Genomic DNA, 13,958 nt, shown 5'->3' on the forward strand with positions numbered 1-13,958 from the left:
CGCGGGTCTCGGCCCGGGAGGGCGTTTGTTCCACGCCGGGCTGCGGCGGGAAGTCGGTCGCGAGAGGGCGCGTTCTCCCTGCGATTGCGCAGATTGCGGGGCCCCAGGTGGGCCCAGTGTGTCCCCGAGAGCCAACCGGCCGTAGACCCAGCAGCCCTGCCCGACCTTGCTGATTGCAGGCGGTAACTAGTGAATGTGCGACCTTGAACAGGTGATTTCGATCGTCGGAGAAGGGCGGCGCGCCCTATGTGGCATTGCCGGTGAAACGAGCTCAAGCCTCTGGTGGTTTAGGTGCGCATTCTTGAAATGCTGGCGTGCCTTTGCTCGCCTAGATTCCATCCTTCACAGTAGGAGGGGGAAAATCACAGTTTCTTCAGAGAGGGCTCAGCCTGTGAGAGCAGAATGCCCCGAATCAGCTTTGCCATAAAAACGGAGTGAGACTCCGCGCGACCCTCGATATAGGATTATGGTTATTTAGGCTATGTCATTTGCTGCTTTGAAGCAGATGGATCTGTTGGCGCTCGGAGAAAAGACTAATAAAAATCTTGGTAAGGTTGCATAAAATTAACGGAAAAGTCTGGAAAGGCATGGTGTTTCTCATTCGAAACAAATAAGGGGGGGGACCACCCAGCGACATCTGGCCCCAACTTGTGTCCAGCTGTTACACCACACAGAATTGATTTAGGTCCTGTCCCTGAAGCTCTGATAAAATTTACTTAGGCCAGCAAGAAAAGAATGGAGAAAAATCAAAAATACAATCAAGGAAACAATGGTCCAGTTTAAAAAGTGTCAGCCAAGCCCACACAAAAATTACCATGATTTTTTAACATTTCTTGATACAGTATTTTGCCACTTATTATCTGTGTTCTTGTCATTGAGTAATGTACCTGAATGTTGCATTTTAGCTTTGAATCTCTGAATCCCATGTCTGACCTTGAGGGTAAGACAAATATTAGACTGTCCATTTGTTTCATTGTTTATAACTAGAGAGAACAGAAGCTGCTGAACATTAAAGGAAACAAAATACTGGACATAGTTTCAAAAAAAGTGAAGGACACACTTTTGGATCAATGAGAAGGCACAAAGTTACAGCACGGGTTATGACTGTTGTAGCCTGAACTAATACCCAAGAATGGCATTTCAGTCATATTAATCATGCTATGTTTGCCTTCTAATTGACCAGGAAAAAACTATCCGTTGGGTCATATAGATCTGGCCATAGGTCCTAAATATTCCATTAAAGGAATAATTTGGAGTAAATCTGTATGGATTTAATTCCCAAAATGGATTCAGAAAATGAATCGAGAAGGAATGCAAAAGCAAAAATAATGAAATTTCAAGTCCAGTAAGATAGAGTCTGTATAAGCATAACAACATTTGCAGATTGTACCTCAGTAAATAAAGTTGCAGTGATGTCTTCTGAAAAAAAGAAAAAAGTGATTCAGAAAAAAAGCTTCCCTGCTAGAGAAGATCTTTTAAGCCAGTGAATCTGGCTTATTTTGGAATGACATGCCCAAAGCACAAATTTATCATCTATGTTCCTCTACCCCACTCCCTAATTTCCAAGGCACCTTAATTTGTCTTGCCAACTATAAGGTGTTTGTGGAAAGTCACTTCCAAGCTTAGCAAAGAAGTACTATATTTAAAAAGGGATTTTTTTTTAATGTTTCCAATCCATAGGGAAAGAATACATTCATTCATTCAACAAATATTTATCATTATATGTCAGTTATATCTCAGTGAACCTGGGGGGAGACAAATATTTATTGGGCATCTGCTATGTGTTGGGTGATTGGGATATAATGGTGAGTGAGACAGATGTAGCCCCTCCTCTCTTGGAGCTGAGTGGGAATTCAATAAAAGCTGCAGGAATAAATAGCAAAAACAACCAAGTCAATAAAATAGAAAAACAAAAATACTAAAGTAATGGATGGTTTGTTTGATTTCTATAAAAACCCCCAAACTTTACAACCCTTGAAAATGTGAAGATTTCAAATATGCATTGTCTGGCAAATGTGTGCTTCCTGCAGGGATGGTTATACTGTAGTCCCTTAAAATCAGTGGAGCTTCATGTTGTCGAAACTGGAAAGATTAATTCACCAAAAGATGCTGAAGCTGGAAGCATATGGGTGGAGATACAAGAAATGATCTTAGAAATGTTGTTATGGGTGATAGAAATCTGCTTCTCCCTGGCTCTACAAGGCTTTGCAAACTGTTAACATGGAAGAAAAAGGGGGCCAAGAAAAATAACAAGAAGGCTAAGAAAGAGATTCTCTGGAAACATTTAACCAAGTAAAATTATTTAAAATATTGCACTTTCACATGCTTTCAGATTCATAAGGTGTCTTTGCAAATATCTGAGGAGAGAAACTTATGAAAATAAAGGACCGGCCAATATAGACTTCAGGCAGAAAAAAAAAAAAGTTGCCATAATAGTTTCAGGCATTTTTGAGAGAATTCCTATAGCTTCTAAAGTTAATATTCGTGTGGGCTTATTTTTTCATAAAATTATAATACCACATTCCCAGTGGTTTGGTTTATACTGTTTTTCTGGTATTGGAATTAATGCGCTAATAGTGCTTCACCTTTAAGTCCCTTTGAAAGAAAAATACTTGGAGCGCCTGGCTGGCTCAGTTGGAGAAGCATGCAGCTCTTGATCTTGGGGTCATGAGTTTGAGCCCCATGTTGAGCATAGAGATTATGAAAAAAAACATATATATAAAATCTTAGGAGAGAAAGGATCAGTGTAGAACTTGCGAATGTGTGTGGTCAATAACATCAAGCCCATAAATATACAATTTCTGTCCAACTTCCAAATATTGTAAAGTGTCAACAACACGGACTTCGGAGCCACACAAAACTCGATTTCATTCTAATTCCTGCCCTTTAGTTGAGTGATCTCATTTATTTATTTATTTATTTTGCAGAATTATTAAGCCTGCAATGAAACATTTTCAGTCTTGGTTTTTAGGCCAGTAATCTTTGGGCTGGGGTAAACTCACTCTCTGAGGATTACTTGTGTCCTAACCCCCACTCTGCCTGCCGCTCTATCGTCTCCTACAGCTGCTTATTGGTTTCACTGTGGGGTGGCTGGCACCCGCCACCAAGACTTCCCAAGCCCGTCCCTCGGCCTCTGCTGAGCTCCAACGGCCACTCGGTCCTCTCTCACGATTCCTGCTGATTCTGGCTGTGCTTCTCTCCCTTCCAGCCACTTGAAGAGATGGGCTCTAAAACTCACGATCTGGCTGCTGGGGCAAGTTACTCAAATTCTCTGGGCCTCAGGTCCTTGAGCTATAAGACACACCTAATAATACCTGCTTAATAGTGTTTTTAAAGACTTTAGTTCACTTATGAAAAAGCATATCTTGGGGGTCAGGCTGGCTCAGTCAGTGAAGCGTGCGGCTCTTGATGTCAGGGTTGTGCGTTTGAGCCTCACGTTGGGTATAGAGATTTAAAATCTTTTTTTAAAAAAAGAGAAAGCATAGCTCTTGGTAAGGGACCACGAAAATCCTTCACTGAGGTATCTTTATTTGCTGCTTTTCTGACAGCGCACGGCCCCACATTTCTCCTGGTAGCCTGAGGAGAACTAGAGAACTTGAGGGCTGTGAAATCCCTCCCTTATCTTGAAGATAAGACAAGTGAAGCTTCTGGACATCTGGAGTTTTCCAAGGACCTAAAGAATCTAGGTTTCCTGCCTACTAGTGCAATGGGCATCCCAAGTTTTTCACCCCTTTTCCTTGCTATTTCCATAGAAAATATAGAAGAAGGCATTTAATTACACTGGCGGAAGTGAAGGTAAAAGGAACAAACAATTCGGTACTACTACATCTTCAAAGGAATTTGGTCAGTAAGACATCTTCAAACAGTCTTATTTTTTGACCCAATAGTCCTTATTTTAGGAACCTGGCTATGGAAATAAACAGAGATATAGACAATAATTTATGTATAAAAATGTTAATTACAGGGGCGCCTGGGTGGCACAGCGGTTAAGCGTCTGCCTTCAGCTCAGGGCGTGATCCCGGCGTTATGGGATCGAGCCCCACATCAGGCTCTTCTGCCGGGAGCCTGCTTCTTCCTCTCCCACTCCCCCTGCTTGTGTTCCCTCTCTCGCTGGCTGTCTCTCTGTCTGTCGAATAAATAAATAAAATCTTTAAAAAAAATGTTAATTACAGCATTTTTTAAGTGATGAAAAATGATAACCACCTAGGCATTCCGTGATAGAGTAATAGCTAGATAAGGTGACTCTGACCCATGAATTATAATTCCAGCAATACAAATAATCTTTTTAAAGAATATTCAGTAACATGTGAAGTTTTTAAAAAGGTAGGATAATAACGTGACATAAAACATTATTTAGTACAATTGTGATTTTGTAAAATGTTTAATTTTATATGCATAGGAAAGGCTAGAAGATATTTTCCTCTGTTGTTTATAGCATATGTTTATTCTGGATGTCAAATGAGACAGAAAATGTCTCTCCAAAGGTAACCACTATTAATTTTTTTGCTTAACTTCCAGATTTATTTCCAAGCAAATCAAATACCTGTATAATTTTATTTACAAAAATGGGAACGAACTAAACATATGTGGTAATTCTAGATTTCGCTTAAAATATAGTAAGCATTTTTCTATTAAAACAAATTTTAACTTTTTATTTTTTTAACGTAAGCTCTACACCCGACATGGGGCTTGAACTCAAGACCCCAAGATCAGAGGCGCCCGGGTGGCTCAGTAGGTTGAGCATCTGCCTTTAGCTCAGGTCCTGATCCTGGGGTCCCACATGGGGCTCCCTGCCCAGTGGGGAGCCTGCTTCTCCCTCTGCCCCTCCCCCAGCTTGTGCGCACGCGCTCTCTCTCTCTCTCTCATAAATACAAATCTTTTTAAAAATTAAAAAAAAAAAAAGACCCTGAGATCAAGAGTCACATGCTTTACCAACTGAGCTAGCCAGGTGCCCCACAAATTTTAACTCTGAGTTGGCTTTGGGAGATAGAATTTCATATGATATTAATTCTCTTTTTACTTTCCTGTGAACAAGTTAGAAATTAGAAAAATAGGCTTTTAGGTGATAGCTCACTATTTAATAGAAATGTTAATCATCCAAGTAGGAACCACAACAATAATATATGATAGTAAATATTTGAGTAAATGGTCATCTGCATAATTCTTGCTCTCAAAAAAGGACAAGAATCCTAAATGAAACATGAAAAACTTATCCTAAGAGAGTACAGCTTCTTTTGCCATTTGAAAAATACTTCTTATTCACCATCACTTTGTTACCCCAGAACTTCTCACATAAGTTATTTACTCATTTTCAATAAGCAATAGGTGTGACACCACTGATGAGGGAGCAAAAGGCTGGCTGAAGACAAAGCCCAAGCTGATACCCCGCAACCCCCACTCCTGGGTTGGACATGTGTGACCTTCTTCCAGGAATCTCCCAACTATCTTAATGTTAGTAACTTGCTAGAGGGGAAAACAACCTTAACTTGACAATGGCAAGGCCTCTGGCATCTTGTAGGTATTTTCTAGGTTGGTCCTCTGTAGCATATGAAAGTTCCTTTGAAACCTCCCTTTTTCCTTACTTCCCCAACTCCCGAGTATATAATCAGCCACTCCTCAAGACCTTGGGGCAGCAGCTCTTTCTGCCCACTGACCCTCTCCCCGTGCTTTAGTAAAACCACCATTTTGCAGCAGGATGTCAAGAATTCTTTCTTGGTCGTTGGCTCCAGACTCTACCCCACCGAACCTCACCTAAATTCCATAACTACATCAACCAAGAGCACAGCAATAGAATTACAAACAGATAAATGGGACTTCATCAAAATCGAAAACATTCTGTGCTTCAAAGGACACATCAAGAAAATGAAAAGTAAAAAAAAGTTTCCTTGAGACATGGAACTTTGCCATCAGTTTTGATGTGGAAACACTGTGATGTATAAATGTTGTTGCGTAACAGCAGTTTTTAGGGTAAAATATGAAAGGTTTAAAAGGTTGGGAAAAAAGCAAACTCTGTCCCTTACTTACTGAGACATGTTAGCTTTTTCCTTTGTATTTTCATTGTATTAGATAAATAAATGTGAATGTAGAATTGTATAAAAAAAAGAAAATGGGGCAACCTCTTCGGGTCCCCTTCCTCCTTGGGAGCTTTGTACTATCACTTTGCTATCGCTCAATAAACCTTGCTTTGCTGCCCACCACTCCATCTGGTCTACCTCTTCATTCTTCAAAGTGGCATGACCAAGAACCATGGGCACTGACGGAGAAAAAAATCTTACAATGTTTTTGGGGGCTCGTCCAGGAAATCCACCATTATTAAGGACAACTAACCAGTAAAGGTCATCAAACTCCAAATGGTGGTGGTTCAGATGGAGCCTCACGCGGAAGTCAAACCAGACATCTACAGGGGACCCCCTGATATATCAGACGAGAGGAACCCTGACTACTGCCCCATCCAGCGCCCCTGATGAGCAGGAAGTAGCTACAATTGATCGTTGCCCTTCTTCCCTAACATTAGTTAGGGTTACCTCTTCAGAGGGGGGAATGATGAAGGATAACTGAAAGGCAGGCAGGCAGGGACAACCCCCCCCCAGAGGAAACCGCCCTTGAAAGGATTTTGCACCTCCCTGGAAGGAGCCCTCCACCCTTTCCCACGGGATAGATAGGTGACAAAAGCCTGATTGATGACAGGCATAGGGAGGGTTAATCAGATATAAAACAGCCTGTCAACAAGCCCATAAAACCCCCTAGACTTAAAAACTCTGGTGGCAATCCTTTCAGGTCCCCTGTCTTTGGGAGCTTTGTACTATCACTTTGCTATCGCTCAATGTTTCTTGCTTTGCTGCCCACCAAAAAAAAAAAAAAGACAATCCACAGAATTGGAAAAATACTTGCAAATCACATATCTGATAAGGTGCTTGTATCATTAAAAATACATATTGTATTATATATTATATACAATATGTTTTTAAAAATTGTGTTACTACTTTTTAAGTAGTTTCCACACCCAGCATGGAGCCCAATATGGGGCTTGAACTCATGACCCTGAGAGCAAGACCTGGACACTTAACCAACTGAGCCACCCAGGTGCCTCTTAACACATTTTTATATAAGAGAATATAAAGAACTCATGGGGCGCCTGGGTGGCACAGCGGTTAAGCGTCTGCCTTCGGCTCAGGGCGTGATCCCGGCGTTCTGGGATCGAGCCCCACATCAGGCTCCTCCACTATGAGCCTGCTTCTTCCTCTCCCATTCCCCCTGCTTGTGTTCCCTTTCTCGCTGGCTGTCTCTATCTCTGTCGAATAAATAAATAAAATCTTTTAAAAAAAAGAGAGAATATAAAGAACTCTTATACTAAATAATATAAAGACAAACTAATTTTAAAATGGGTAAAAAATCACTGCCGGTGAGAGTGTAAAATGGTGTAGCCTCTCTGGACAACGGTGTGGCGTTCCTCAGTTAAACATGCGGTTTCCTTCCGCGTGACCCAGCAGTGCCAAGGGTATACTCCTAGCTATATACCACAAGAAATGAAAACCTATCTCCACACAAAAGTCGAAACACAAATTTTCATAACAGCATTATTCAAATAATCAAAAAGTAGAAGCAATCCCGATGTCCATCAACTGAGGAGTGGATGAATAGAATGTGGTGTACTCCTACAAAGGGATATTATCCAACCATCAGAAAGCATGAAGTACACTGGACACAGCAAAGCCAAACCTTGGAAACACGGCACTATGAGAAAAAGAGCCAGGCACAAAGGGCCACATACCGCATGATTCCATTTATGTGACATGTCCAGAATAGACAAGTCTATAGACATAGAGAGTAGATTAGTGGTTGTCTAGGGCTTGGGGGTGGTTTTAGAGGGAAAATGAAGAGTGACTGCTAACTATATAGGGTCTCCTGGTGGGGAGATGAAAATGTTCTAAGGTTGAGAGTGGTCATGGTTGCACACTTCTGCGAATATACTAAAAACCGCTAAATTGTAAACTTTAAAGGGGTGAATGGTACAGTGCTGTAGGTTGATTTGTGTCCACCAAAAAGACATGTTGAAGTGCTAACCCCAGTACCTGAGAATATAACTTTACTTGGAGATAAGGTCTTTGCAGATGTCATCAAGTTAAGGCAAGGTCATACTGGATGAGGGCGAGCCTCAAATCCAATGGTGTCCTCGTTAGAAGAGAGAGATTTGAGGGACGCCTGGGTGGCTCAGTCAATTAAGCATCTGCCTTCAGCTCAGGTCATGATCCCCAGGGTCCTGGGATCGAGACCCGTGTCGGGCTCCCTGCTCAGCATAGAGCCTACTTTTCTCTCTCCATCTGCCGCTCCCCCTGCTGTGCTTTCTTTCTCTCTCTCTCTGTCAAATAAATAAAATCTTCAAAAAAAAAGAAGAAGAGAGATTTGAAGACACAGAGGAGAAATGGAAAAGAAGACCATAGGAAGACAGAGCTAGAGATTGAAACCCTGGAATTACAAGGCAAAGAGCCCCAAAGATTGCCAATAGGCTCCAGAAACTAGGAATTGTTAGGAAAAGGCAAGGAAGGATTCTTCCCCTGAAACTTTGGAGGGATCATGGCCCTGCTGACACCTTGATTTTGGACTTGTAGTCTCTAGAACTGTGACAGAATAAATTTCTGCTGTTTTAAGCCACTTAGTTTGTAGTAATTTGTCATAGCAGCCCTTGGAAACGAACATATATGGTATGTGGGGTTTATCCTAATAAAGCTGTTTGGGGTTTTTTTTAGGGTTTTTTTTAAGGACTCTGGTTTTAGTTTTGTCGTCAGTGGAAACATATATACTCCAATGGCGGAGAACAGTGAAGTGTAGAAGGCGAAGGAAAGCCCTAACCATGACGATTTCTCCTGGGGGGCCCAGAACTCATGTTTCATGCACACGAACTATCGTAGCTGCCGGGCAGCATAATCCATTGGTTCCTGAGTCTTTCATTCTTTCTTGTCTCACAAATCCTTGTCTCACCCGGGTTTAATTCTGGAACTGGGCCACAGACAAAGCAATCTTGCTTTCTCCGTTGTCTTACAGTGCTTAGTTCCTCCGTTTATCACAGATTCTGTTTTCCTAGGAAGAGCCCGGACTAGAAAACAGTCTGAGATAATTTGCATTCTTCTCAACCCCAAAATTTGCCCCCAATAATGTTTACTATCCAAAATTTGATACTGTCTCATTTGTACCTTTGGGGTTTTCATTTGTGAAGGTGACCGAGGGACAGCCCAGAGAGGTCAGTGCCATTGAAAGAAGATCTGTGTTACTTACGTTTCCCACGAGGAGGGCGCCTGCCACACCACACAGGGCCACGTGGGCGGCATCAGGTTTTGGTGAGGAGGCAGAGGTGGGAGTGAGGGGAAGGCACAGGCCAGGGCCGTAGTTGGGGTTTAATGCAGGAAAGACAAGGCACGCAAAGTAACCAGGGTAGGGTTGGTCAGTCTGAATAATTCCAGCAGTCTTCGCGCTACACAGAGTGGTCTCTAGTTGTGGGGAATGATTTAAGGCAGGGGAAATACTGGCTCGGTGTGTGAGAGCATAAGACGATGTGCTGAGTTCAGACAGGTTGACTTGCAAAAGGGTAAACACCGGCTGGGACGCATGGATGCCACGGAGACATCCAGAACCTAGACACAGAACAGATACTCCCCTGCTTATTACCTTCAGAGCAAGTCTCCCATCGACCCAAGTACATTGTCTGAGTGGGTAACAGCTGAATAATCTTCCCTGTTGTTTGGAATTGTTTGGGAACCAAACTTTTGTTCCCACTTCTATTTTCTTCAATCGTTGGCTCCCTGAAGCCGTAGGACCCTCCTCACTGCCAGTCTGTCCTGACAGGTCTGATGATGTCACTTGTCTCTCATCACTGAAAGATCACAACAAAATTTGAGTAGCTCCCTCCTAACCTCAAGATCAACTGTTCTTTGTAAATTATTTAAATTTTACCTTTGAATAGCTAATGCAGTACAGCCACTCTGCAGAAGGAAATGACTCCCTTCGCGCTCATCTCCTCCCTTCCTTCCTCCAAGGCAACCCGCACTGTTCCTTGTGTACCTTCCTGTAGATTTTGATGCAAATACAGTCAATACACATTCTCCCACCACCAACAGTCTTTTTTAGCCAAATGTTTGCATACAAATACCGCTGCAGCTCAGTTTTTTCTCCCCTGACCGAGTATCTTCGCAGTCCTCCGGTATCACTGTCCACGCGCCTCCTCGTTCTTTCAAACAGTTCGCACAGTTTCATGTCTCACGGCAGCAGTTTATTTAGCCCATCCTCTAGGCAAGAATACTAAGGGTATCTCCGACCTTTTGCCTTGACCAATAATGCTGCAAGGAATAGCCTTATTTTTATACCATTTTGCACATTTGTGAGAGTCTCTGGCAGAGAAATCCTTAAAGGCAGGATTCCTGAATCAGTTGTACTTGGTTAAGTGTTTCCAAATCACTCCGCCCCCAGTAAAAGCGGTTCCATTGAGATTCCCCTCAGCAACATACAATGAGGCCTGTTGACCTCACCGTCATGACCACGTGTGGCATCTGCCATGAGCCCTGCTCACATTCCAAACACCTGTCAGTGTGTTCCCGTGATTTACAGCTGTCAGCATCTGTATCCTTGTGCCTGACGACTTACCCTTCCCATCCCCAATTGCACAAGGTGCTCTGTAGGATTGTGGGGGAGGTCAGATGCACAGGAAATTACGCCCCCCCCCCCACACACACAGCAGCCCTCACCCATGATTTCTCAGGTCCTTCATCCCTCAGGTGGGATCATTCTGAAGCTTGTATGTTGCGTTAGCTGCCAGGAATTTCCTACAAAGAGACTGGCTTAATAATGTAACTTTTATTAGCTGCTTTACTTTCTCTGTGTCACTTCCCTATTTCCCTTTCCAGTGTCCCTTTCTAGCCATCCAATTTGAAATGCCTTCCCTGGTTTCTTTCTGTTTGAAATTAAAATCAGGCAAAAGTGGGATGGGCAAGCTCTACCCCCCCAAAAGTAGTTGAGCTTCCTCTTATTATTTGATCTGAATGTTCCTCTATCTATTTCTCACTCATCACAATATTGATATTTTTCAGTCTATTGGAAACTAATCTCTTTAAAACTATGCTGCTTTAATTAAAGCGTTAAAGCCGATGTCTGTGCTAGAATAAATTCCGTGAATTACCTATTTTAAAAGTAAGAATATTTTGTTGGGATGAGCACTGGGGGTTATACGTAAGTGATGAATCACTAAATTCTACTCCTGGAACCAATACTACACTATATGTTAACTAATTTGAATTTAAATAAAAATAAATTTAAAAATAAGAATATTTACCAGGGCACCTTGGTGGCTCAGTTGGTTGAGTCTTGATTTCAGCTCAGGTTTGATCTCAGGGTCATGGGATTGAGCCCCACCACAGGCTCCGTGCTCAGCAGGGAGTCTGCTTCTCTTCATCTCTCTCTCCCTCTCCCTTTACCCTCCCCCTACTCATGCTCTCTATTAAATAAATAAATCTTAAAAAAAAAAAAGAATATTTACCTTAATCTTAGGAGGAATCCTGAGAGAATGCACACTGTATTCCTGTAGGCTGACAATGAAATGATTCTTGGGGGATGCCTGGGTGGCTCAGTCGATTAAGCAGTTGACACTTGGTTTTGGCTCAGGTCATGGTCTAGGGCTGTGGGATCAAACCCTGTATAGGGCTCCGCGCTGGGCAGGGAGTCTGCTTGGAGATTCTCTCTCCCTCTGTCCCTCCTCCCTCTGATGTATGCTCATGCACTCTCTTTCTTGCTGTCTCTATAAAATAAATAAATAAATCTTTAAAAAAAAGAAAGAAAGAAATGATTCTTGGGACATAGAGAAGAAAGGAAAATAAATACATTGATTTTAATAAGAATTTTTTTTTAAGATGTAGACTTTTAAAACCTTCTTAATAGTTTTTTTTTTTCAAAATGCCTAACAACTAACAAGTTAAACCACACAGGAGGAGAAATAATAATTGATCCATTGATCAATGATCCATCCATATCCATTGATGCAGTTTCTTTTTTCTAAGAAAGAGATTTACATTCAGACACAGGTAGATAAAACCATTAGCAAAGTGTAAGTCAGCTTCTTACCACTTTAGTTTTATTACTTCTAAAATGGGATAATAATTCACAGTGTTGTTTTGATGGTTAAATGAGCTGATAGATGTACTTAACACATTGTTCGGCATATGATTAAGACTCAATAATTGGTAGTTACTCCTATGAAGACAGTTTCCACTCTTATGACATTATCTACTCTAGAGTCCCAGTAAAGAGTTGGAAGAACATATCCCATGAGAGTTCTTGACCATGAGGACAGCCTAGGGAAAGGAAGTAGGGCACTACATAAGGCATTCACAAGATAAACCCCATCAATTGTTTAAAATAATCTCTCCCAAGTAGAAAGGAGAATAGTATTCCCACAAACTCCTCCTGAGAAATGTGCTAGAAAATTAGCCTCAGACAATCAAAATGACTAAGAGACGTTAACATAAACTGCAGCATTGGTCATGACTAGCTCAATACCACACGAAGAGAGATCGTCAGACAGGACCGTCTTCCTAGCGGAGGACCATGGCATCGCCTGTGAAGCAGCAGCGGCAAGAAAATTGAACCTAAGTCTATTCGTGATGGAGACCCAAGAGAAGTGGAGACTAATTCGAGAAGAAAGTTGGAAGCACCCAAATGCCTGGTTGCATAAGGAGGAGGAGGGAAAGGCAGGAGTCATCGATGATAGGGAGACTCTTAGCGTAGGTTGCCTTCTAGTATTTAATCCGACACTGCTTATCTTTAGACTGGAGACCCCTTATGATGTCTCCTATGATCTCTGAATCACATAGTTTGGTTTGGCCTTAATTATGGCTCTTGGATGCAGAAGTTTGAATTAATTATACTGCTCAGTTCCTAGCACTTTATCATCATTGGTCTGTGCAAGTTCCTTCTCTTATTTTATTTATTCTCTCTTCACCTCTTTTCCCACTTGCATCTCCTTCTCCTCCTAGAGGAAAGTGTGCTATTTAATGTGATTCTCTAAGGGGTGCCTGGCTGGCTGAGGGGGTAGAGCATGACTCTTGATCTTGGGGTTGTGAGTTCAAGCCCCATGTTGTGTTAGAGATTACCTAAACTAAATTGTAAACAAAATAATAAAATAATTTATCTGGTAACTTCTTCCCTCCTTCCAGCTATACTATCTATCTAGTCTTATATTTATTTATTTATTTATTTATTTCTCCCTCTCTCTTCCACTATTCAGATATTGTATCTTCTAAGCTGATTTTCTAATTTTCTTTTATTTGCTTTCCTATTTTTCATCTTTTTGTCTTTCTCTTCTACTTTTTGAGAGATTTCCTCACCTTTAATTCACAATCCTACTTTTTAAAAGGTTTTTTTTTCAGTTACTTCTATATTTTTTTTTTAAGATTTTATTTATTTATTTGACAGAGACAGCCAGCGCAAGAGGGAACACAAGCAGGGGGAGTGGGAGAGGAAGAAGCAGGCTCTTAGTGGAGGAGCCTGATGTGGGGCTCGAACCCAGAACACTGGGATCACGCCCTGAGCCGAAGGCAGATGCTCAACCGCTGCACTACCCAGGCGCCCCAATTACTTCTATATTTTTTAAAGTGAAATTATGAAAAACAAACAAATACCAGCCCCTAATATAGTGTCTGACATATGGGAATAGCTGCTGAATATATAGTTTTTAGAAAATGAGTGGATTTTGGGGCCCCTGGGTGGCTCAGTCGTTGAGCATCTGCCTTCGGCTCAGGTCATGATCCCAGGGTCCTGGGGTCGAGCCCCACATTGGGCTCCCAGCTCAGGGGGGAGTTTGTTTCTCCCTTTGCTCCTCCCCCCTGCTCCTTGCTCACTTGCTCACTCTCTCTCTCAAGTAAATAAATGAAATCTTTAGAAAAAAATAAAAAATAAATAAAACATAAGTGGATTTC

The sequence above is a fragment of the Ursus maritimus genome, unplaced genomic scaffold (assembly GCF_017311325.1).
Source record: "Ursus maritimus isolate PB19 unplaced genomic scaffold, ASM1731132v1 scaffold_26, whole genome shotgun sequence".
In the NCBI taxonomy this organism is placed as follows: domain Eukaryota; kingdom Metazoa; phylum Chordata; class Mammalia; order Carnivora; family Ursidae; genus Ursus; species Ursus maritimus.